Below are 25,971 nucleotides of genomic sequence, written 5' to 3' on the forward strand. Positions count from 1 at the left end.
AACCAGATATACAATATACAGTAGCCTACCTGTGCTCATAGGATTACTATAGAGAAGTAGTGTGGCACGAGCGGGTCAATATTCACTCAGACAGCACTAGTGATAGCGATAACTTGGGAGGCTGTAAAATAGATTGGTGCTGTATGATGATGCTAAGGGAAAGGGGGATACCTAGTCAGTTGTACAACTGAATGCCTTCAACTGAAATGTGTCTTCCGCATTTAACCCAACCCCTCTGAATCAGAGAGGTGTGGGGGGCTGCCATAATCGGCATCCACGTCATCGGCGCCTGGGGAACAGTGGGTTAACTGGCTTGCTCAGGAGCAGAACGACAGATTGTTTACTTGTCAGCTCGGGGATTCGATTCAGCAACCTTTCGGTTACTGGCCCAACGCTCCTACCCGCCAGGCTACCTGCCGCTAAGGCGCCAGGGGGTGAAGGGGATTCTATTGGGAATAGTACAGTGGTGCCCTGGCGTCTTCCTATACTTACGAAAGGAGACGTGTCTTTAATCTGTCTGGGACGATAACCGTTATGTCTGCTTTATCTAAGCGGGGGAGACGGAGAAGAAAAAGCTTATCAAATGGCCTGTATGTAAGGCAAATCGCTCCGTCTTCCCTCTCTAACGCTTACGCCCTCCTCCTCCTACTCTTCCTCCTATGTGCTACTACTGTGCTCTTATTGGGTGGAAGAGAATTGACCGCCAATGGGCAAAGTCTGTTGGCGGGATAAGCGGCTCAGAGTGGCAGTAAATCAGGAAGCAGACATTTGAGGCTCTCAAGTCTCACAGTATCCTCCTAGCTGGCTTCACTGATCATTAGGATGCAAATGAAAAAACTTGACTTGTTAATGCTTGTTTATGCTCGAGGTCTAAATACCTATTTTCTCTCCCTTCTCTGATTATTCTCTCTCTCCCTCAATCCCCCCTTTGCCCAAATTGAAACGGGCATCTAACATTTTCTCTAAACACTGGGAAATTCACATTTAATGTGATTCTCAACAGTAATTTGGGCCTCTCTAAGCATTTTTCTATTAAACTTGTATGTGGTGTCTTAGAAAAGCTTGGGGCCGCCCACAGTAGCACAGCACATTGCTGTTGTATATTCATCGAGCCGTGGTGACGAGTGGCCAACACGGTGAACTCTGATGATCCTACTGTCCAGATGTGATGATGTTATCTCCACCTTATCCAGTATTGGCTCCTAGAACAATGGGGATCAATAGTCTCTTGTTCTTTGGCGATACGATTGATGCAGTACTTCACAATTGTCTTTTAACACGCATATCTTATTGGAGCAAGATGTACTCTGGGAAAGGTGAGGAAGTCTGAGGAATAAGTAAACCCGAGGTCCTTCAGAATGGCTTTGCCCCTTTACGTTTCTAGCTCAGGTGAGATGGATTGCTAGCGACTAGCGTAACAGCTAATTACTACCCAAACAAACAGCTTCCATCTGGGCTTGATTTGTCAGACGCTGTCAGCCGACGTCTACCCCTCTGTCTGGCTCCTTGAAACATGGCCCCGTCTGGGGACCGACGACACTCAGCAGCCATGATTTATTGCCCTTTTTAGCCCTTATCGGTGCTTCCTGCGGCACTTTACCTCGTCTTCCTCTTGATTAACATCTCTCCCTTGTTGTGGTGCTTGGTTTTTTTACCACCCATTCTTCTTTTAGAGTGGGGTTGGTGAAGAGAGAAGCGTGAGAGCGAGTGAGCGAGCAAGGGGGTTGATAGTTTGGGTGATTTGTGGCCCCTCTTGGGGGGGGGTCATCAGCTCCCCATCTCAACTCCCCCCGGTGAGGAAATGCGTTCCTTATCTGTCAGTCATCCGTCTTGCTGTGTCAGTTTCTCCCCCACCCTTGCTGTAGTATCTCAGACAAGTCAGGGAAGTTCCCAGCCCGCCAGCTATCTATCATACTACACTCACAGGTGCAGAGATTATGGTACACAGGCAACACTTAAGGGATTAAAGGGTACTACTACAGTTTAGCCAGTTATGATTGGCTCTCGTGCTTATAAGTGTCAAGAGTCAATCCTATCCATGTTGTTGTAAGGCCACTGTTGTGCAACTGTAGAGCTTATAATTGAATTTCCGTTGCTAAACAAAATAAGGAACTCTTGAAAACAAGTGAGTCCTCTTATGAAAAGTCTATAACTGTATAGCTGTACTCATCCAATTTGGTGATACAAACCTTGCAATCAAAACTTTTGTTTCAGGCTACTGTGAGCTGATTGGCCCCTTGAAACCAGAAACATTTAGCGTGACTATCCTGATCCAATCAGAGAATGGCTTCTGACTGTATTGGCATGCAAACATGTAGCCATTTTTAGCTCTGGTTACAGGTAAAATTGATAAAAAATGAATTGAGAATAGACTGCACTGCTGAGTACTCAGACAAGCTGAAAAGCATAGATCAGACTACAAATGCATCCTGCTCAGTGATTCGCTCCATTTAAACAATCATAAGAGACATAAGTGCCACACAACCCCGGTATTCACGTGCACTTTTCAAATGGCTTCCTAAGCGCAATTTGATTTGAGCTGCGTTCCCTTCCTGCCAAACCCATTTCCCATGTTAAATGCTGAAAGATTGCAAGCGTTTATCCCATTTGAAAATTATACACCTGCCCCAAATGAAAGGACTAGAGTTTATCAGAATTTCCCACCAGTCACATTAATTACATGGTGTCATTTTACTCCCAACTGTTGGTTATTATCTGTCAAAGCTCAGCGCCAATTATAATTACACTCTGGCATGCTGGGAATTAGCAATGTCCACAAGCGGACGTCTGGGCGAACATCTGCAGTGGTAATGTGGACATAGAAGTGCTTCCTCAGCTTCTAATTGAAGTTCCAGGTCACATAACGAATGTATAGCTAATGTACAGTATGTATCTTAATCTGTACATTAGTATGTTCATTAGATTTACATTTAGCTTTCCCTGATAATGTTTGTATACTATGTGCTGGGAGTCTGTGGGTTTGTGTTTGAGGGCCCCCGTGATTCTATGTGTCGCAGGAGGCCAGGTAGATGGAGAAGAAGAACGGAGGGGAGCGGAGAGATGCAGGGGAGAGAAAGCACTGTGATTTCTCTCTGTCTTCGCCACCGAGAGGTGACCTCTAACTCGGCGATATGAAGTGTCACGCAACATTACCTCTCCCCTCGCCCAGACGCAATGGTTTATTTTTTGCGCCACGCCGCGGAGGGAAAACAATTCCTTTTCCTCTTTGATTAATGTCTGATACGTGGGCTGCCGGTACACAGGCAGGGGAGGCTGTGGAGAAAAGAAAAAAAGGTTTCCTTTCTTCTCTTCTCCCTCTCCCTTTCTCTCGTATGGTTCCCTGTATCAATTAGTCTTCCTGACTGGGTCTGCCCTACGACTGTCCGCCTGTCTGTCCGGTGACTGGGTCTGCCCTACGACAGTCCATCCGTCCATCCGGTGACTGGGTCTGCCCTACGACTGTCCATCCGTCCGTCCAGTATGGTGGTTAATTACCATGGTATGAGGCCCTGACTCCCACCCGTCCCAGTCTATCTCCCACCCAGCACGGGTGGTAATTACCTGTCAACCCCACACCATCAGATAACAACACTGACATTCCATTGGATAAAGTGTCTCGCTCTTAACCTTCAACGCTGATTCATAAAAAAAAAATCATAGTGAGGAAGGAATAAGAATGTCAAATGTCATCGGTGGAGCTGGCTTTTAGGCGGTTTGGCGTGTCGTGTGTGATCTTAATCACACTTGGGCCCTTTGTGATGTGATGGTGGTCTGGCTGGGGTTTAATGGGGAGGAATGCCAGCGGTGACACTGTGACAGGCCGTCCCTGTGGGGGGAAGCTGCCAGAAGGATATCAACTCTGACATGTCAAAGGTACGGCGATGGGCTGACGACGGCGCAGGCAGTGGTGTCATTGATTGCTCTGCCTAGCGGGCCTGTCAAGTGACCGGGTCCACGCTGTTACGTGGCCATGCTGTTATACATTAAATACAAAGCCAACATTCTGGGGTCTGGGGGGCCAAGTAAACGACAACCCTGTAGTAGGCACAGCCCTCTGCTGGGATGACTTTCTGCAGAGAGACAGAAGGAGGGGGAGAGATGGAGGGTGAAACAGGAGGAGGGAGGGGGAAGACAGGAGGAGGGGGAGAAATGGAGGGGGAAGACAGGAGGAGGGGGAGAGATGGCGGGGGAAGGCAGGAGGAGGGGGAGAGATGGAGGGGGAAGACAGGAGGAGGGGGAGAGATGGAGGGGGGATACAGAAGGAGGGGAGAGATAAAAAGTGTAAAAAAGTTGTCTGAGTGTTGAAAAGTAGCTTGAAAACTGAGCTGCGTGTACAGTAGTTGTGTGTGTGTGCGCGCAAACGTGTGTGTATGCCTACTTACGTGTTTCGGTGTGTGACGGAGTTCTGTTGCCAAACCCATTACGGAACCGTGCAGCACATCTTAAATTGCCATATTTTTGTCAAGGACTGCTCTCCTAAGCTCTTTTTTTTTTGAGGAGTGGAAACAGAAGGAAATTCATCATACACCGCAATGTGAAGTAGGCGGGGAGGGAGCTGAAAAGGGGTGAATGGCCCTAGCAACCAGAGTATCTGGCAAGGTGACTTTCAATCTCAAGAAAGTAGTGCTCGGCATTGAGAAATGATTGGCAGGGGAATATACATCCACCTTGCTCTTTCCGAATCAGAACGTTATTTGCCCAGGTATTAAATCCTTCAGCACCGTTTAATATATTGGTTACAGCTACGCAGGTTATGTTTGATTATCTTTTACTCATATTTGCACAAGGCACTCCCAGGTGAAGACGCTTCCACTTAATAAGGAAGCAAAAAAAGTGTTATAGCTAGATATAATACTAGCAATGTCCCTTGCTGAGCATCACCGCAGACCAAACCCACTCTTTAGTCTGAAGAAAATGCAGTAGATGCCAGAGACTGATCTGAAATAGAGGAACTCTTGGATTGGATACCTGACGAGAGACATTCATCTCTGGTTACAGGTAGAGATTGCCTTGCGGGGGATTACGATTGAGCAATCGTCTCTTGCGTCTTGGAAGGTCAACTGTTAGCATCCGCATTGGAGCCCGAAAGGACAAGTGACCAGCCGCCTACTGAGATAAGAGCAGAGAGACAGGGGGAGGAAGAATGGTGAGGAGGTATAGAGGCCAGGCAGGGGTGTCGGAAGAGGCAAACATTAATTCTGTCCATCAGAGTTCCATGGCTTGAATGCAGCTCAAGAGAGTATGGCTTGTGGGGGGAGGGAGAGCGAGTGAGCACTTTGGTTCGAATCACTGTCATTATGCGGCGCGGCCTTGTTTGCAGGAGTGTAATCAGACAACACAGACATCAGCTAATATGTGATTTCTTTCATTAGCCACCAATGCAGCAACCTTTAAGGCTATTGATGTTTGTTTAGCGGGATGGCTTTTGTTGAATGGAAGGACTAAGGGACAGAGACCATATCCAGGGCGAACTATCAGTCCCGTGGTTATTAACCAACGGAGGGGCTGATGAACAATGTTCTCTCTCTGAAAGCCGCTGTTTAGAAACCTTCCCTCATGGGCAATTGCAGGACTAGGAAAGGACAGATGTTGGTAAATGCTACTATTGTCTCTGTAATGTGGCATTGTATGCTGAGGATGACTTTATTACATGATCTGAATAGCCATTCAGCAGATGTTGTTAGCCAGAGAGACTCGCCTCACAGTCGGTGCAGTAACAGTCAGGAACATTTCTTGAGGCATTTGTGACGATTAACCCGGGAACTTTGCCACCATCTAAGCAACCAACACTCTCTATGCTCTGGACTCTGCTGAACAATGGCCAGCAGCCAGTTTCTAGGCCACCTGCTTGTGATTCGGTGGACTGAGCATGCGGATGCAGTAGAGGGAAGTGTCAGCTGTTTATCAGTATCTCGGTCCCAGCTTTGAAGCGTTTGCATGGACTTTGCCTTCCAGATGATAGAGGGGCGAACAGGCCATGGCTCTGGCCTGTCATGTGACCCGGAACATTACCCAATAGAACAGGACCCAGAGCCGGGGCAAAGGAGCCAACAAGCCCAGTAAATACGCTCCATTTTCTTCCTCATAACCCCCAATGTTATTACCTGGGCCTGCCTAACTGACTGACGCTTCTCTCAGTGTATAGGAGAGGCATAGTGAGATAGAGAGCCAGGGCGCCAAAGTACACCAGTGGTGGTCAGGGTGGAAAGTTAACACCAGCCACATGCCAAATGTGGGTAGATTTTAGCATTGGCGGGTAAGAATATCTATTTCTCCAGACAGAATTTAGCGTTGGTGGGTGGTCACACAGACTGTGACTTTGTCCTCATGTTTCTTGACTAGTTACACGTTTTGTTCACACGCTAGGTTGTTTTTCAATTTTACTTTCAGTTTGCGATCCACCATGGTCAGGATGGAGGTGTTGCCAACAGACGGGGGAGACCTGTGACAAAGTCCAGGGAGATGTGAGACCACGGGCGATGAGGGACGGGCAGAGGTTGGAGGAGGCCAGCCGGAGCTTGTTGAGGTGTCTTGTTCTGTGCACAGACCGTACAGGCAGTGACAAAGACAGCGAAGTCTGGAACCATGGTAGGCCACCAAAAGCGTTGTCGCACGAAAGCCAGGGTGCGCTGGGTGGAAGGCAAGGCTGGAGGATTAGGCCCACTCCAGGACAGCATCACGCACAAACATCCGGTTATCTGGGGACCCCCCCAGGGTTTGGCTGGGACTGCTGCACCTCCCGGACCTGTTTCCCAATACCCTAGCTAAGTGCCGTCGCCAAGCACGAGGTGGAAAGGATGGTCTCGGGCTCCGGGTCCGTTGGGACAAAGCTCTTAAATGAAAAGGAGGAAAATGGACGAGAATGGACTCTACCTACATGTGTATTTATCCTACCATTTTTACCAAACAAATGTCAATACCATCAACACAAAGGCTTTACACACACACACACACACACACACACACTCTCTTCAGGAAACCCAAACGACTCTTTGTCGGAATCCTGGGATGCTTCAAGAATTCTGGAAAGTTTCTTTTTCTCATGGTGGTAGCCGTGGGTTTATAGCGGTGAGACAGGGCATCCGGCTTGACGTTCTTTGACCCCGGCTGGTAGGAGGGGGAAAAGTTAAACCGGGTAAACATTAGGGCCCATCTCGCCTGCCTGGAGTTGAAGTGCTTGGCGGTGCAGTCAACACAATGAACAGATGTTCCGCCCCGTCGAGCCAGTGCCTCCATTCCTCCAATACCATCTTCACCATGAGAAGCTCCCGATTCCCCACATCGTAATTCCTCTCTGTGGCTGTTAGGCTGTGGGAGAAGAAGGCGCAGGGAAGCAGCTTAAGGTCCAGGGCAGAACGTTGGAACAGAACAGCCCCTACTCCGACATCTGAAGCGTCGGCCTCCACCACGAACTGACGGGAAGGGTCCGGATGAACCAGGATCGGAGCCGCGGTGAAGCAGTGTTTAAGGTCCCGGAACGCCCGGTCCATGGCCATGGACCACGTGAATGGAACCTTGGTAGAGGTGAGGGCAGCCAGGGGGGAGGCCAGGGTGCTGTAACCCCGGATAAAGCAGCGATAAATGTTGGCGAACACCAGGAAGCTTTGTAGCTGCAACTTGGATGTAGGTTGAGGCCAGTCCACCACCGCTTTCACCTTCTCCGGATCCATCTTGACGCTCCCAGCAGAGATGATGTAGCCCAGAAAGGGAATGGTAGAGCGATGGATCTCATACCTTTCCGCCTTAGCGAACAACTGGATCTCCAGAAGGTGCTGGAGAAACTGCCGGACATGGAGCACATGTTCTTGGGGGGAGCGGAAGAAGCCGAGGATGTTACCAATGTAGACAAAGATGAACCGGTTCAGCATGTCGCGGAGAATGTCATTCACCAGAGCCTGGAACACGGCAGGGGCATTGGTGAGGCCAAAGGGCATGACCAGATATTTGTAGTGGCCGCTGGCCGTGTTGAAGGCGGTCTTCCACTCGTCCCCCTCTCGTATCCACAATAGGTGGCAGGCATTACGTAGATCCAGCTTGGAGAACACAGTGGCCCCCTGGAGCGACTTGAAGGCCGAGGAAATGAGTGGTAGTGGATAATGTTTCTTTACAGTGATGTCATTGAGTCTCCGGTAGTCAATGCACGGGCCTTGTCCTTCTTCTCCACGAAGAAGAATCATGCGCCAGCGGGAGAGGAAGAGGGGTGGATAAATCCAGTAGCCTGTTTGTCCCCAATGTAGTCCTTCATAGCCTTGGTTTCAGGTCCCTACAGCGAGTACAGACGCCCACGGGGGGGCATGGTGCTAGGGAGAAGGTCAATCCCTCAGTCATAGGGGCGGTGCAGCGGAAGGGAAGTGGCCCGGGACTTGCTGAACACCACCCAGGGATCCTGGTACTCCGCGGGAATGGCGGAGAGATCCGGAACCACCTCAGAGGACCCAAGAAGATATCCCGGGGCGGGTTGCGGACTCCAGCCCATGATGGCACCCATAGACCAGTTGATGAGTGGGTTGTGTCGCTGGAGCCAGGAGAATCACAAAACCATGGGGATCTGGGGGGACATGATGAGCAATTGATGAGTAGGAACTGAATGGTCTCGCTGTGATTCCCTGACACACATAGGTTGATGGGAGTGGTGTTATGGGTGACCCGATCTATAGAGCGTCCATCGAATGCTCTAACATCCACGGGAATGGAGAGGGGCTGAGGGGGGATGTTCAGCTCGGAAGCCAGTGTGGCATTCACAAAGCTCTCATTGGCCCAGAGTCAATGAGGACCCATAGAGATTTGGACTGGTTTCCCCACAGCCGAATGACATGAAAAGGGGTGCGAGTAAGGGAAGCAGAAAAGTTCCCCATATGGCCCACTAGAGTACTCGCTCCTACCGGTGAGCCTGGTCTTTTATCAGGCACGAGAACACAACATGACCAAACGTCTCGCAAAACAGACACCTCCTTGTGCTGATCTGGAGTTTCCATTCCGCTGGCGACAGCCCAGTCCTGCCTAGTTGCATGGGCTCGGGAAACAGTGCCTCGGCTCTCCTCGGTGACGGAAATCTTGGGTGCTCACGGTCACAGGACCGCCGGGGACTTCCAGGATGACTCGGAGGCGAGGTGGAGTGCCTGGACGTGCGAGTGAAATCGAACCTCTCCTCCTCTCCGCATCGATCAATCGATGCGGATGGTCAAAGTGATGAGGGAGTCAAAATCTCCTCCGAGACGCTGTGCAGGAACATGTCGAACAGTGCTTCCGGGTTCCACGCACTCTCCGCTGCCAACGTACAGAATTCCACTGCATAGTTGGCCACAGTGCGGTCATCCTGCCGGAGCTGGATTAGCTTCTGGGCAGCTTCTCTCCCAGAGAACGGGGCATCAAAGACCTTCCTCATCTCTCCCACGAATCCCTCCAGGCTTGCGCATATGGCTGGCCACTCCATTAAAGCGTTCCGGAGGAGGTAACCGGGGCTCCCGGGAAAGTGGAATGGCCGGTGGGGCGGCGCTGCTAACCGCCGAGTTGCTGAGGGGCGGTGGGGTTACCACCGTGGCAAGCTGCCCCCCAGACGACCCGCTGAATTGCTCCAGCAGCATGTCCAACGCCCGGTCATGGCACTCAGCCAGCGTTTGGACCCCTTCCATCAGCCCACGAAGCAGTTCCTCGTGCCTACCTATGGGTCTGCTGGGTCGGCCATGGTCAGTTCGTACTATCAGGTATGAAGGTAAGACCCAGATGCAGACCACATCAAATAGACAATAGTTTAATATTCCAACAGGGGCAGGCAATAGACAGGTCAAAGCAGGCAGAGGTCAGTAAACCAGAGGTGGGGCAACGGTACCGGGCGGCAGGTAGGCTCAGGGTAAGGCAGAGGTCGGTAATCCAGAGGGGGGCAAAGGTACAAGTCGGCAGGCAGGCTCTGGGTCAGGGGCAGGAAAAGTGGTCAGGCGGGCTCGGAGTCAGAACAGGCAAGAGTCAAAACCAGGAGGGCGAGAAAAGAGAGACTGGAAGAAGCAGGAGCTGAAACACAAACTGCTAGTTGACTTGAACAAACAAGACAATCTGGCAACAGACAAACAGAGAACACAGGTATAGATACACAGGGGATAATGTGGAAGATGGGTGACACCTGGAGGGGGGTGGAGACAATCACAAAGACAGGTGAAACAAATCAGGGTGTGACAAAAGAGGATGCTGAACATTTTTATCTCACCTATAATGACTCAAATATTTGAGTGTACATTGTGCTTGACTGTGTGCTCCTGAACTTCATCTTAGGTGCACATGTACTCGATGTTCAGTTGTACAACTGTTTATTTGTATTTGAAATACATTGATAAAGCAACTCTGAAATGTAGCAAAATACCAAATAAATCCTTACTAATAAAACATTTCCTGTTTTAGAAACATTACAAAGCATACTCATCCGTTTAGGGATTTTTTTGTGTAATTATGGCAAGACAAATTTTGCTCTGGTAAAAAATCTGAGTGGCTGGTAGTTTTTTTCATTTACCTGCCACAGTGGCTGGTGGACCAACAAGTGAATTCACCACCCTTATAGTGGTATCATCATAGATAGTGAGTGGGTGGAGTGTTTTGGTGAAGGACAAAGAAAGCAAGCCGAGTAGTCACATCAGCCACTGCAGTTCAATGAACTCAATTCTGTCAATAGCTCACCTGGGTTCCAAACGGAAGCTAATCACTGAGCGATGTTGTGTCCTCAAAGAAAGGGCAAGACGTTTGTTCTCCTGAAGCCAAATCTGACACAGCTTGTTGCTCAGGAAATATTGATGCTTGGTAGGGGGCATCTCTCAGGCTGTATCCAGTGGAGTCACATTGGCAGGTTGATCACTTCCTATTAAAACGACAAGGGCTTTCATCACACAGCCCAGCAGGTGGTTACCATGGCGACAGGGTTGCCAACCAAAGACACCTTTGAAGGACCCCAGTTTGCCAGGTTGTCCAGGAAATAGCTATCCGACCAGATGCCTGAAGCTAGGTGCTAAATATTGTAGTTATTAACATGAAACGGAAGAAAACAGACTGAAACAGGGAGGGACTACTTGAACATGTCCAGTAGAATATGATCATTTTTGCCTACGTTGCGAAATACACTATATATGCAAAAGTATGTGGACACTCCTTCAAATGAATGGAAGAACTTCACTGGCCTGCACAGAGCCCTCACCTCAACCCCATCAAACACCTTTGGGATGAATTGGAATGCCGACTACGAGCCCAGCCTTATTGCCCAACATCAGGGCCCGACCTCACTAATGCTATTGTGGTTGAATGGAAGCAAGTCCCCGCAGCAATGTTCCAACATCTAGTGGAAAGCCTTCCCAGAAGAGTGGAGGCTGTTATAGCAGCAAAGGGGGGACCAACTCCATAGTAGTGCCCATGATTTTGGAATGGGATGTTCGATGAGCAGGTGTCCACATACTTTTGGTCATGTAGTGTATGTTGCTATGGTGTAAAGTAATGAATACTTCCTGAAACTATACTTAGGTTGTATAGTCCTGTATTGTCATCTGTTTCTATAGATTTTCTGCAGACACAGAAGACAACAGATATGGACAGAGGAAGTGGAGCTGAAGTGGTGTCTTATCAAGGCTGCAGAGGGGAAGAAAGGAGGAGAGAGAGGGGACAGAAAATGGTGGTAAAGAAAATAAGAGAAAGACTTAAGATATTATAAACAATGGAAAGGAAGAGGCTGGAGAGGAGGGGGGAAGTAGTGAAGCCTACATTAAGGGGAGAACAGTAGGAAAGAGGGAAGCAGCATGTTCGGCACCTACCCAGGGCTATCTGTATCAGGGGTAAGGCCCTGACTCCGCCAATTAAAACTTTCTCAGACTTGCAGTGCCAGCCTGCTTGTGCTATGCAAAAAAAACTATCTTTCTTTCTTTCTCTCCCCCTTTCTTTCTTTCACTCCCTCGCAAGCTCTCTTTTCTATTCTGTGTAGAGGATGAGTCCTCTGTTCTTTTGATGTGCAATGGGAGAAAAAACATGCAGAGAATATCACTCAGCGAGAGAGAAAAGAGAAAAGGAGGGGGATTAGAGAGCAAGACAGAAATAAAGAGAAAGAAATAGAGAGAGAAATAGAGAGAAAGAAATAGAGAGAAATAGAGAGAGAAATAGAGAGAGAAATAGAGAGAAACAGAGAGAGAAACAGAGAGAGAAACAGAGAGAGAAATATAGAGAGAAACAGAGAGGGAGACAGAGAGAGAGACAGAGAGAGAGACAGAGAGAGACAGAGAGAGAAACATAGGGGGGAATATAGAGAGAAACAGAGAGAGAGAAACAGAGAGAAACAAAGGGGGGGGAGAGAGAGAGAGAGAGAGAGAGAGACAGAGAGAGAGACAGAGAGAGAGCAGAGAGAGAGAGAGAGCAGAGAGAGAGACAGACAGAGAGACAGAGAGGGAGACACAGAGAGACGGAGAGCAGAGACAGAGAGAGAAACATAAGGGGGAAATAACGAGAGAAACAGATAGAGACACAGGGAGAGAAACAGAGAGAAACAAAGGGGGGAGAGAGACAGAGAGAGAGACAGAGAGAGAGAGAGACAGAGAGAGAGACAGAGAGAGAGACAGAGAGAGAGAGAGAGAGAGAGAGAGAGAGAGACAGACAGAGAGAGAGACAGAGAGACAGACAGAGAGACAGAGAGACAGAGAGAGAAAGACAGAGAGAGACAGAGAGAGAAAGACAGTGAGAGACAGAGAGAGACAGAGAGAGGTACAGAGAGAGAAACATAGGGGGAAATATAGAAAGAAACAGAGAGAGAAGCAGAGAGAGGGAGAGAGAGAGAGACAGAGAGAGAAACAGAGAGAGAGAAACAGAGAGAGAAAGTGAGAGAGAGACAGAGAGACAGAGAGAGAAAGACAGAGAGAGACAGAGAGAGAAAGACAGTGAGAGACAGAGAGAGACAGAGAGAGGTACAGAGAGAGAAACATAGGGGGAAATATAGAAAGAAACAGAGAGAGAAGCAGAGAGAGGGAGAGAGAGAGACAGAGAGAGAAACAGAGAGAGAGAAACAGAGAGAGAAAGTGAGAGAGAGACAGAGAGACAGAGAGAGAAACAAAGGGGGAAATATAGAGAGAAACAGAGAGAGACAGAGAGAGACAGAGAGAGAGAGAGAGACACAGAGAGAAAGACAGAGAGAGAGAGAGACAGAGAGAGATAAAGGGAGAGATACAGAGAGAGAAACATATGGGGGGAAATATAGAAAACAAACAGAGAGAAACAGACAGAGAGAGAGAGACAGTGAGAGGAAAGATAGGGGGAAATATAGAGAGAAACAGAGAAACAGAGAGAGAGAAAGAGAATGAGAAACCGAGAGAGAGAAACAGAGAGAGAAACAGAATCGCACAGAGAGAGAGAGAGAGAGAGAGAGAGAGAGAGAGAGAGAGAGAGAGAGAGAGAGAGAGAGAGAGAGAGATACAGGGCAGAAATATAGAGAGAAACAGAGAGAGAAACAGAGAGAGAGAGAGAGAGAGAGAGAGAGAGAGAGAGATACAGGGCAGAAATATAGAGAGAAACAGAGAGAGAAACAGAGAGAGAGAGAGAGAGAGAGAGAGAGAGAGAGAGAGAGAGAGAGAGAGAGAGAGAGAGATACAGGGCAGAAATATAGAGAGAAACAGAGAGAGAAACAGAGAGAGAGAAACAGAGAGAGAGAAACCGAGAGAGAGAAACAGAGAGAGAAACAGAATCGCACAGATGAAGACTTTGATGAAGTGTACTCTTGGCTATTATTTCCACACTTACCCCTCATTTTGAGATCACTGTCGAATTCCTATTCTGCAATGTTCTATCATGAGATCAAAGATCCACAATACCACAGCTGTTCTTTTCATACCTGCTTTCCTCGGCCTGGTTGCTTTCTGTATTGATCTCTCTCTCTCTCTCTCTCTCTCTCTCTCTCTCTCTCTCTCTCTCTCTCTCTCTCTCTCTCTCTCTCTCTCTACCTCTCTCTACCTCTCTCTACCTCTCTCTACCTCTTGTCTCCATGTTAAAGAGCTGTGAGTTTAGTGGTAGCAGGGTGCTGGATGGTTCAGCAGCAGCAGCTGTCACAGACACAGTGGACATGTCCTAATTGGTTCCCCAGGGATGTCCCTTCATCCTAGTGTAAAGGAATGTTAAAGGAATCGGGCATGCTGAGGTGAACCAGGCACACTGAGGTAAAGATGCCCTTTAGGCACAGATCTAGGATCATCTTAGGTTCTCAAATCCTGAGCTTTATCATTATGGGGAAAATGGAAAAACTGGCCTTGGATCAGGGTGATTTTATCGTACTCCCAGTACGGAGCTCAACAGTGCGTGCACATTTAGACAGAACACAACACGCCATGAAGCCTTTATCGGGCTCAATAGACACATCGCCCAGCCCACTGGCAAAGGCCAACCCCGTCTCCTGGCAGGACTGAGGGGCCGTATAGCTTTCAATAATGAGGGATATCTAGCTGTTAAGACCTGGAACATTTGGATCAGTTTGTCTCTTGGTTACCACGTCTGGGGTGGATTCACTAGGAACTAAACCAAACCAGATGGAAGCCAACAGAACTAAACTGGGAGGGACCTACCTGAATTTGTCGAATAGAAACTCTTGTTTTGGACTAATGATTAGACCCCTGATGACTCTGTTAAGATTTTGAATGGTATTTTATATACAGTAGCTAATACTATTCTCACAAATGACAAGTATTACTGAAATGATGACATGTAAACAAACACCCACTTTGTATAATACATGGTTTTACCTGGATCTGACACTGTATTGTCAGTCTCAGCCGTAGAGCCACAACATGGGTTGAGCTGTACTTAGGCTTACAGCGGTGGATCCCCATTATTATCAAGGTGTTAATGGTGATATAATACTTGCAGATTAACAGGGCTGTTATATAAATCTCACTGTGAGACTGCTGGGTAAAATGATCACCTTCCCTCTGTGGCTCTGTGGTCCCTCTCTTTTCAGCTCCCTCATCTTCCTCTCTTCCTCCACCCCGTACCACTCCTCTCTCCTTACCTCTCCTCTTCTCATCCTCCCTCTCAATATTGGTCACTTTTTTTCTTCCTATTGTTTCCTATACCTCCATCTACCCATCTATCTCTCTACCCATCTCTCTCTCTCTATCCATCTCTCTCTGTCTCTCTCTATTTATCTCTCTTTCTCTGTATCTCTGTCTCTCTATTCATCTCTCTCTCTATTCATCTCTCTCTCTCTTTTCATCTCTCTCTCTTTCTCTGTATCTGTCTCTCTCTATTCATCTCTCTCTCTATTCATCTCTCTCTCCCTCTCTCTGTATTTACTCTCTCTCTTTCTCTGTATCTGTCTGTCTCTCTATTCATCACTCTCTCTATGCATCTCTCTCTCCCTCTCTATTCATCTCTCTCTCTCTATTCATCTCTCCCTCTCTATTCATCTTCCCCCCTCTCTCTCTCTCTATTCATACAGTGCTTTGCAAAAGTATTCATCAGTATTACAACCTGTAATTTAAATATATTTTTATTTGGATTTCATGTAATGGACATACACACAATAGTCCAAATTGGTGAAGTGAAATGAAAAAAATAACATGTTTAAAAAATTCAAGAAAATGGAAAATGGAAAATGTGCGTGCACATGTATTCACCCCCTTTGCTATGAAGCCCCTAAATAAGATCTGGTGCAACGAATTACCTTCAGAAGTCACATAATTAGTTAAATAAAGTCCACCTGTGTGCAATCTAAGTGTCACATGATCTGTCACATGATCTCAGTATTTATACACCTGTTCTGAAAGGCCCCAGAGTCTGCAACACCCCTAAGCAAGGGACACCACCAAGCAATCGGCACCATGAAGACCAAGGTGCTCTCCAAACAGGTCAGGGACAAAGATGTGGAGAAGTACAGATCAGGTTGGGCTATAAAAAAATATCAGCAGGACAATGAACCTAAGCATACTGATGAAGCAACACTCGAGTGCTTTAAGGGGAAACATTTAAATGTCTTGGAATGGCCTAGTCAAAGCCCAGACCTCAATCCAACTGAGAATCTGTGGTATGACTTAAAGATTGCTGTACACCAGCAGAACCAAACTATAGTTTTGGCAAGTCTGTTAGGACATCCACTTTGTGCATGACACAAGTAATTTTTCCAGCAATTGTTTACAGACGGATTATTTCACTTATAATTCACTGTATCACAATTGCAGTGGGTCAGAAGTTTACATACACTAAGTTGACTGTGCAATTAAACAGCTTTGGAAAATTCCAGAAAATGATGTAACGGCTTTAGAAGCTTCTGATAGGCTAATTGACATCATTTGAGTCAATTGGAGGTGTACCTGTGGATGCATTTCAAGGCCTACCTTCAAACTCAGTGCCTCTTTGCTTGTCATCGCAGGAAAATCTAAAGAAATCAGCCAAGACCTCAGAAAGAAAATTGTAGACCTCAACAAGTCTGGTTCATCCTTGGGAGCAATTTCCAAACGCCTGAAGGTACCACATTCATCTGTACAAACAATAGTACGCAAGTATAAACACCATGGGACCATGCAGCCGTCATACCGCTCAGGATGGAGACGCGTTCTGTCTCCTAGAGATGAATGTACTTTGGTGCGAAAAGTGCAAATCAATCCCAGAACAGCAGCAAAGGACCTTGTGAAGATGCTGGAGGAAACGGGTACGAAAGTATCTATATCCACAGTAAAACGAGTCCTATATCGACATAACCTGAAAGGCCGCTCAGCAAGGAAGAAGCCACTGCTCCAAAACCGCCATAAAAAAGCCAGACTACGGTTTGCCACTGCACATGGGGACAAAGATCGTACTTTTTGGAGAAATGTCCTCTGGTTTGATGAAACAAAAATAGAACTGTTTGGCCATAATGACCATCGTTATGTTTGGAGGAAAAAGGGGATGCTTGCAAGCCGAAGAACACCATCCCAACCGTGAAGCACTGGGGTGGCAGCATCATGTTGTGGGGGTGCTTTTCTGCAGGAGGGCCTGGTGCACTTCACAAAATAGATGGCATCATGAGGGAGGAAAATTATGTGGATATATTGAAGCAACATCTCAAGACATCAGTCAGGAAGTAAACGCTTGGTCACAAATGGGTCTTCCAAATGAACAATGACCCCAATCACACTTCCAAAGTTGTGGCAAAATGACTTAAGGACAACTAAGTCAAGGTATTAGAGTGGCCATCACAAAGCCCTGACCTCAATCCTATAGAACATTTGTGGGCAGAACTGAAAAAGCATGTGCGAGCAAGGAGGCCTACAAACCTTACTCAGTTACACCAGCTCTGTCAGGAGGAATGGGCCAACACTCACCCAACTTATTGTGGGAAGCCTGTGGAATGCTACTCGAAACGTTTGACCCAAGTTAAACAATTTAAAGGCAATGCTACCAAATACTAATTGAGTGTATGTAAACTTCTGACCCACTGGGAATGTGATGAAAGAAATAAAAGCTGAAATAAATCATTCTCTCTACTATTATTCTGACATTTCACATTCTTAAAATAAAGTGGTTTATCCTAACTGACTTAAGGCAGGGATTTTTTTACTAAGATTAAATGTCAGGAATTGTGAAAAACTGAGTTTAAATGTATTTGGCTAAGGCGTATGTAAACTTCCAACTTCAACTGTATATACAGTGTTGTAAAGATGTGCAAATGGTTAAAGTACAAAAGGGAAAATAAATTAACATAAATATGAGTTGTATTTACAATAGTGTTTGTTCTTCACTGGTTGCCCTTTTCTTGTGGCAACAGGTCACAAATATTACTGCTGTGATGGCACATTGTGGTATTTCACCCAATAGATATGGGAGTTTATCAAAATCACGTTTGTTTTCGAATTCTTTGTGGATCTGTGTAATCTGAGGGAAATATGTGTCTCTAATATGGTCATACATTTGGTAGGAGGTTAGAAAGCTCAGTTCCCACCTCATTTTGTGTGCAGTGTTCACATGGCCTGTCTTCTCTTGAGAGCCAGGTCTGCCTACGGCGGCCTTTCTCAATAGCAAGGCTATGCTCACTGAGTCTGTACATAGTCAAAGCTTTCGTTTGACTATTGTTGGGTCTGTCACAGTGGTCAGATATTCTGCCACTGTGTACTCTCTGTTTAGCGCCAAATAGCATTCTAGTTTGCTCAGTTTTTTTGTTAATTCTTTCCAATGTGTCAAGTAATTATCTTTTTGTTTTCTCATGATTTGGTTGGGTCTAATTGTGTTGCTGTCCTGGGGCTCTGTGGGGTTTATTTGTGTTTGTGAACAGAGCCCCAGGACCAGCTTGCTTAGGGGACTCTTCTCTAGGTTCATCTCTCTGTAGGTGAGAGAGAGGGCGTCTGTTTGGGTGTCTTAGACATGAACCCTCACAGGTAGCGCCTGAGGAGACGCTGGTGGTCGGAGGGGACTGGAACTATACGATGGATTTTTACCAAAGACAGAAATGGGGAGGAGCCTAATTCAGGCTCAGTGGGGTAGTTATGGGATGACATTAATCAGTTCGACCTAGTGGGTGTTTGGAGAACTAAACATCCTGACACTAGACAGTATACATGGGTGAAGGTGTTTGGGTCTAGGGTGAGTGCAGCCTGACTTGATTGGTTTTACATGTCCAGGAATCAGTGCAATAGACAGTTTGGCGCTAACATTCTCCCGGTGGGTTTTTTGGATCACCACATCACCAGGGCCTCAGCAGGCATCCTATTGGAAGTTTAATGTAAAGCTCTTACAAGATGCCACTTTTTGCTCAGGTTTCCATACTTCTTTGGAAAGGTGGAGAGAGCGAAGAGAGGAGTATGAGTCTCTGAGTCAACGGTGGGATGTGAGAAAAGTCCAAATGTGGCTTTTCTGTCAACAGTATACAGCTCTCTCATCCTCAGAGCCTAGGAGAGTATTGGGGGAACTCAAGCGTAGTATCAGTGAAGTGAAGGTAGAGATGGTGGGGCAAGGCAATGTAGGCCTCCAGGATAATTTAGCTGAATTACCTAGGGACCTGGGCAGTTTTTTCAGAGTTAAAGCAAAGGGAGCACTTGTAAGAGAAAACAGGACTAACAATCTCTCCGGACTGCTCGAGAGATTCCTGGGGGAGGTCCAGGAGGCACTGTCTGAGCAGGTAAGGGGGGTGTTTGAGCAGCCAAAGGGGGAGGGGCCACCAATATTTCCACCACTGCAGGTGACGGCAGAGACTGGGGACTGGTAAGGGGGTCTGGAGGACTTGTTAGATTTTAACACGCCGAGCCTGGGGGAGTTTGAAGGGGTGGGAGGTAAAGCCCTCTACAACCTCTGCGTTAAGGTTAGGAACATTAGGAGCCTAACAGGAGTGAGGGCAAATCAGTGGCAGGGGGTATGTGGGGCGGAGAGTATGGTGGGTTTTAGATGGAGGGGGCTCTACAAACCCCCAGTACCAAAGAGGTCAGGGGACCTCCAGTGGAGGGTTCTACATGGAGCCCTGGCCACTAACAGCTGGTTGGCACGGGTTGAACCGGGAGTCGGGCAGGACTGTCCTTTCTGTGTAATGAGTGAAACTGTGCATCGTGTGTTTCTGTGTGCTCCAGGTAAATGTCATTAATGTCTCAGTTGGAATGTGTGAGAGGTTGGGGGTGGAGTTTACTGTTGTCATGTTTATAATGGGGCACAGGTATTCAAATAAGGAAAAGGCCAAATGTGTGTTATTGAATTTTCTATTTGATCAGGCAAAGTTGGGGGGATTACAGACCGTTTACTATTATTTCATGGGATGGTCTCTGCACACCTTAATGTGGAATTTGAGTTGGATAAAATGCTAAAAAGTGTGGAGATGTTTCAGGAGATATGGTGCGTCGGGGAGGCCGTCTGTATAGCTGGGGTAGACGGGTCGGATATACGGTTATAGAAATGGTAAAGTTGAGTTTTTTTGTGATGTGTGATGTTTTGTATTGTGGGGTAGAGGGCAAGGTGAGTACGCAGCACAAGGCATATTTGTTTTTTGAAAGGGGGGGTGGTGGTGGTGAGGTTTTAATGAAATGAGGACATAGCGTTAAAGAAAGACAGGTTTCTTGATGGAAACCATGCAATGACTGTATCATCACCATGATAATGATGACTCGGGCGCTGGTATGTTGGTTTCTATGTCAATTAATGGAGGTCTAGAATGCCTTAATATCAGACGTCAAGCCTGGGAGGAAATGGTTGTCCATTTTCTCTCCCTCTCTCTCTCTCTCTACACGTCTCTCTCTCTATACGTCTCTCTTTTTCTCTCTACCCATGCCTCTCACTCTAGTTAACTCTCTCTCTATATATTCTCGCTCTACCCATGTCTTGCTCTCTCTATTCATCTCTCTCTCTCAACCCATGTCTCTCTCTCTAGTCATATCTCTCTCTCTCTACCCATCTCTCCTTCCTTCTTTCTGTCTGGAATCCTGCTTGCCCAGCCCTGAGCTGAAGGATGAGTCCGTAAATCAGACATCTACGTCCCTTGCTTCCTCGTTTTAATTCCTCTCCTCTGCCATCCCACGTTCTCTCCACGTGCTCTCTCTCTCCGTCTGTGGGAACCACACCTTTTTTTCAGACTCTAGCGCTCATTACCTTAATGTGATCCGAATTGAGATGCTGAGTCTGCTCAGTGGAAGAAGGGATGGATGGAGGACTACAGTATGTGTGTCCAGTCAGTCTGGTGGATGACTGTGTCTCTGAAGAGAGACTGAGAACACTGTTATGGCTTGGCTGTTCAGTATTTCCCATGGATTATATACAAAGGACAGTGTTCAGTATTTCCCATGGATTATATACAGAGGACAGTGTTCAGTATTTCCCATGAATTATATACAGAGGACAGTGTTCAGTATTTCCCATGGATTATATACAGAGGACAGTGTTCAGTGGAGGACTGCACCCAACACAATCATAATGAAGAGACTACCATGATACATGTTGAGCTTTGCATTGAATGGAGAACATTCTGGCAATACCTCAATAGTCTTCGATTTGCCTGTCCTTCATGGCCACTGAATCGAAACGTAGTCAGCAGCTGCTACTCATATAGTGGATTATCAACATCCATTTAACCCTATAGGATGGCTTCCATTTACCATCGTGTAACATAACATGGGACCAGCCAGGCTATAATAATGTGTGATATTTTCCTAGTAACATGGGACCAGCCAGGCTATAATAAGGTGTGATATTTTCCTAGTAACATGGGACCAGCCAGGCTATAATAATGTGTGATATTTTCCTAGTAACATGGGACCAGCCAGGCTATAATAATGTGTGATATTTTCCTAGTAACATGGGACCAGCCAGGCTATAATAAGGTGTGATATTTTCCTAGTAACATGGGACCAGCCAGGCTATAATAATGTGTGATATTTTCCTAGTAACATAACATGGGACCAGCCAGGCTGTGGGAATGTATGATATATTCCTAGTAACATAACATGGGACCAGCCAGGCTATAATAATGTGTGATATTTTCCTAGTAACATGGGACCAGCCAGGCTATAATAATGTGTGATATTTTCCTAGTAACATAACATGGGACCAGCCAGGCTTTAATAAGGTGTGATATTTTCCTAGTAACATAACATGGGACCAGCCAGGCTATAATAAGGTGTGATATTTTCCTAGTAACATAACATGGGACCAGCCAGGCTATAATAAGGTGTGATATTTTCCTAGTAACATAACATGGGACCAGCCAGGCTATAATAATGTGTGATATTTTCCTAGTAACATAACATGGGAGCAGCCAGGCTATAATAAGGTGTGATATTTTCCTAGTAACATGGGACCAGCCAGGCTATAATAAGGTGTGATATTTTCCTAGTAACATAACATGGGAGCAGCCAGGCTATAATAAGGTGTGATATTTTCCTACTAACATAACATGGGACCAGCCAGGCTATAATAATGTGTGATATTTTCCTAGTAACATAACATGGGAGCAGCCAGGCTATAATAAGGTGTGATATTTTCCTAGTAACATGGGACCAGCCAGGCTATAATAAGGTGTGATATTTTCCTAGTAACATAACATGGGACCAGCCAGGCTATAATAAGGTGTGATATTTTCCTACTAACATAACATGGGACCAGCCAGGCTATAATAATGTGTGATATTTTCCTAGTAACATAACATGGGACCAGCCAGGCTATAATAAGGTGTGATATTTTCCTAGTAACATGGGACCAGCCAGGCTATAATAAGGTGTGATATTTTCCTAGTAACATAACATGGGACCAGCAGGTCTATAATAATGTGTGATATTTTCCTAGTAACATGGGACCAGCCAGGCTATAATAAGGTGTGATATTTTCCTAGTAACATAACATGGGACCAGCAGGTCTATAATAAGGTGTGATATTTTCCTAGTAACATGGGACCAGCCAGGCTATAATAAGGTGTGATATTTTCCTAGTAACATAAAATGGGACCAGCCAGGCTATAATAAGGTGTGATATTTTCCTAGTAACATAACATGGGACCAGCCAGGCTATAATAAGGTGTGATATTTTCCTAGTAACATAACATGGGACCAGCCAGGCTATAATAAGGTGTGATGTTTTCCTAGTAACATGGGAGCAGCCAGGCTATAATAATGTGTGATATTTTCCTAGTAACATGGGAGCAGCCAGGCTATAATAAGGTGTGATATTTTCCTAGTAACATGGGAGCAGCCAGGCTATAATAAGGTGTGATATTTTCCTAGTAACATGGGAGCAGCCAGGCTATAATAAGGTGTGATATTTTCCTAGTAACATGGGACCAGCCAGGCTATAATAAGGTGTGATATTTTCCTAGTAACATGGGACCAGCCAGGCTATAATAAGGTGTGATATTTTCCTAGTAACATGGGACCAGCCAGGCTATAATAAGGTGTGATATTTTCCTAGTAACATAACATGGGAGCAGCCAGGCTATAATAAGGTGTGATATTTTCCTAGTAACATAACATGGGAGCAGCCAGGCTATAATAAGGTGTGATATTTTCCTAGTAACATGGGAGCAGGCAGGCTATAATAAGGTGTGATATTTTCCTAGTAACATAACATGGGAGCAGCCAGGCTATAATAAGGTGTGATATTTTCCTAGTAACATGGGAGCAGGCAGGCTATAATAAGGTGTGATATTTTCCAAGCCTCTGGTTAGTTAATTAAAGCTCTGCGGAGGGAATGATTGACCTTTAGCTCAATTTGTTTCTAGTTCTACTGGCTGAACGTTGGAGACGTCGTTGCTTGTTTCCTTTTCCCGGTGGCTAGCCGAGCGAGGAGAGGACTGGCCCCTCAGGGATTCAATCCAGCCTGATATACACAGTCACAACTCTGCTGTCGCTTGTATACAGTACACTTGTTAATACACACACACGTTTATTGTACTATCCTTGTGGGGACTAAACCATTTCTTCACATTCAAAATCCTATTTTCCCTAACCCCAACATTTTACCTGACCCTAACCTTAGCCCCGTTCCCCTAAACCTAAAACTAAACCTAACCCTACACCTAACCCCTAACCCTCATTTTAACAATAAACCTAACCCCTAACCCTAATTTTAACCCTTAACCTAACCCCTAACCCTCGTTTTAACCCTAAACCTAACCCCCAACCCTAATTTTAACCCTAAACCTAACCCTAACGATAATTTTAACCCTAACCCTAACCCTAATTTTAACCCTAAACCTAACCCTAACGATAATTTTAACCCTAAACCTAACCCCCAACCCTAATTTTAACCCTAAACCTAACCACTAAGCCTAAAATATCCCTGTTCCTTTTGGGGACTGGCGAAATGTACAGTAAAACCAAACCACACACACACTCTTCAACTGTCCACTCTCATTAGGATAGCCCCCCCCCCCCCCCCCCCCCCCCCCCCCCCCCCCACACACACACACACACACACACACACACAATTACCTAGAAGTACACTATGGCAACATGGCAACCTCATGAGTTTAAACATGGCCTGGTGGTATTTGCTCTTAGTGGGTTTAGGGTCAGAAAACATTATTGTGTGTGTGTGTGTGTGTGTGTGTGTGTGTGTGTGTGTGTGTGTGTGTGTTGTGTGTGTGTGTGTGTGTGTGTGTGGTAATAACCTTGAGTTCTCCTCGAGGCGGATGGGCCAGCGGCGGCAACCGTGGCTGAGTGGTGGAAAAAATCCCTCTAACGATTGTTGATCGCCAATGTACGGGTGATTAAACCCACTCAGAAACAAATGGCAAAGAGTCTGACAGAGCTGGTAGTCTGGTTCATCATCTCCTCCTCTATTCCACTCCTTCCCTCTTTCTCTCTCTTACTCTCTCTCTCCCGCTCTCTGTTACTCTCTCCCCCTCTCTCTCTTACTCTCGCTCTCTCCTGCTCTCTGTTACTATCTCCCCCTCTCTCTCTTTCTCTCTCTCCCGCTCTCTGTTACTCTCTCCCCCTCTCTCTATCTTACTCTCTCTCTCTCTCCTGCTCTCTGTTACTATCTCCTCCTCTCTCTCTTTCTCTCTCTCCCGCTCTCTGTTACTCTCTCCCCCTCTCTCTATCTTACTCTCTCTCTCTCTCCTGCTCTCTGTTACTATCTCCCCCCTCTCTCTTTCTCTCTCTCCCGCTCTCTGTTACTCTCTCCCCCTCTCTCTCTCTTACTCTCTCTCTCTATCTCTCTGTTACTCTCTCTCCCTCTCTCTCTCTAAAGCCCAGCCTCCCCCTGCGTCATTGCAGAGGGAGGATACCACAGACGAGGGAGGCCACAATTGAGACAGATGAGCACCCAGTTAAAGTGACAGAGAGGGGAGCAAGAGGCTGAGCGATGCATACATACAGAACGAAGGAAGAGGGAGGAAGGAATGAGAGAGAGAGACCTCTCCCCTGGAATGACAGACTTGGAATAAGAGCAGAGGGGAAGAGAGAGGAGAGAAGTCCTCTCCACAGGAAGTGTATTAGACTATTGGAAGAAAAGTGAGTTGAAAGAGATGATCTTGATGGGCTATAAGTGGGAGGAGACTGCTGTGGCCTATCAAGGGAGAGAAAGAACTACAAAAAAATGTCCGACTTCTGTTACTTGGTCTGCAAGCAGGGTAGTGTGGGGGTGACCGGGGCCCACTGACTGAGATGGGGAGCGACACGGGGCACAGATTGACTGGCCCGGTGACTGATGAGGCCGATGAAGGTCCCCACCGGGAGAGAGATGAGGGGCATGATGGGAGTGGACACATCAGATGGCACGCTGAGCAGAAAGGTCAAGGGTCAGGTGGCCAGATGAAAAGGAGAAGAAGTGGAGTCGGAGTATGTGATCAGAAAGATTTAAGTTGCTTTGATGTACCTCATGTCGAGTTTTATCTCCAGGCAACCCAAAGCATCGTAGAAGGCTGTCAAGAGGATGTACATACGTCCATAACCAGAACAGACAGACAGAAGTCCATTGGGTTATGTTGTCTATGCTGTCTTTTATCATCTAAGAGATCATTGAGGTGGATGTCTTTTAACAAAGTATGGGATATATCAGGCAGGATGGAGTTGAGTGGCAACACAAACATATGCAGGCAATGCATAATAGATGGCTTTGTGGTCGCTAATGCATCGCTGTAGTTGTTATTGTCGGCTGGGAGTCGGAGCCTGTCCGGCAGAATAGGCTTGCCGTTTCACTTCATTAGAGCAGTGTTTTTTTGTTGTCTAGTGCCAAAGGCAACATAAACACAGATTCACAAGGCTTTAATGTGATTAAAAGGTTTCGTGAAAAGACATGAGCGTTTTATCCTCTTTTATTACGTTATGATTGAATCCCCCTGCAGTTTTGTACAGAGAGTCATCTGCAGTTCAGAACGAGACTTCCATTGACTGCATGGAGATAAAGTAGCCTGGTCAGTTCATCGCTACAGCAAGCCTGGGGATCAATATGTAGCAATGATGAGAGGCTATGTAAACCGACTACCGCTGTGTCATTAACATGAGCCGGCGAGAAAGGGGGAGAAAGGGAGAGGGAGAGAGAGAGAGGGGGAAAGATGGAGTGGGCTGTCCTTTTGGCAGACAGAAACACCTC

The 25,971-nt window shown here is 46.5% G+C and overlaps 1 protein-coding gene across 11 annotated transcripts in view; it reads left to right on the top strand.

The window, feature by feature from the left end:
- Positions 1–25,971, top strand: part of LOC106608688 (neurexin-2) — a 1,074,993-nt gene that overhangs the window by 789,482 nt on the left and 259,540 nt on the right. The window lies entirely within an intron of this gene.

Source organism: Salmo salar, chromosome 07 (assembly GCF_965601325.2).
Source record: "Salmo salar chromosome 07, fSalSal1, whole genome shotgun sequence".
NCBI lineage: Eukaryota > Metazoa > Chordata > Actinopteri > Salmoniformes > Salmonidae > Salmo > Salmo salar.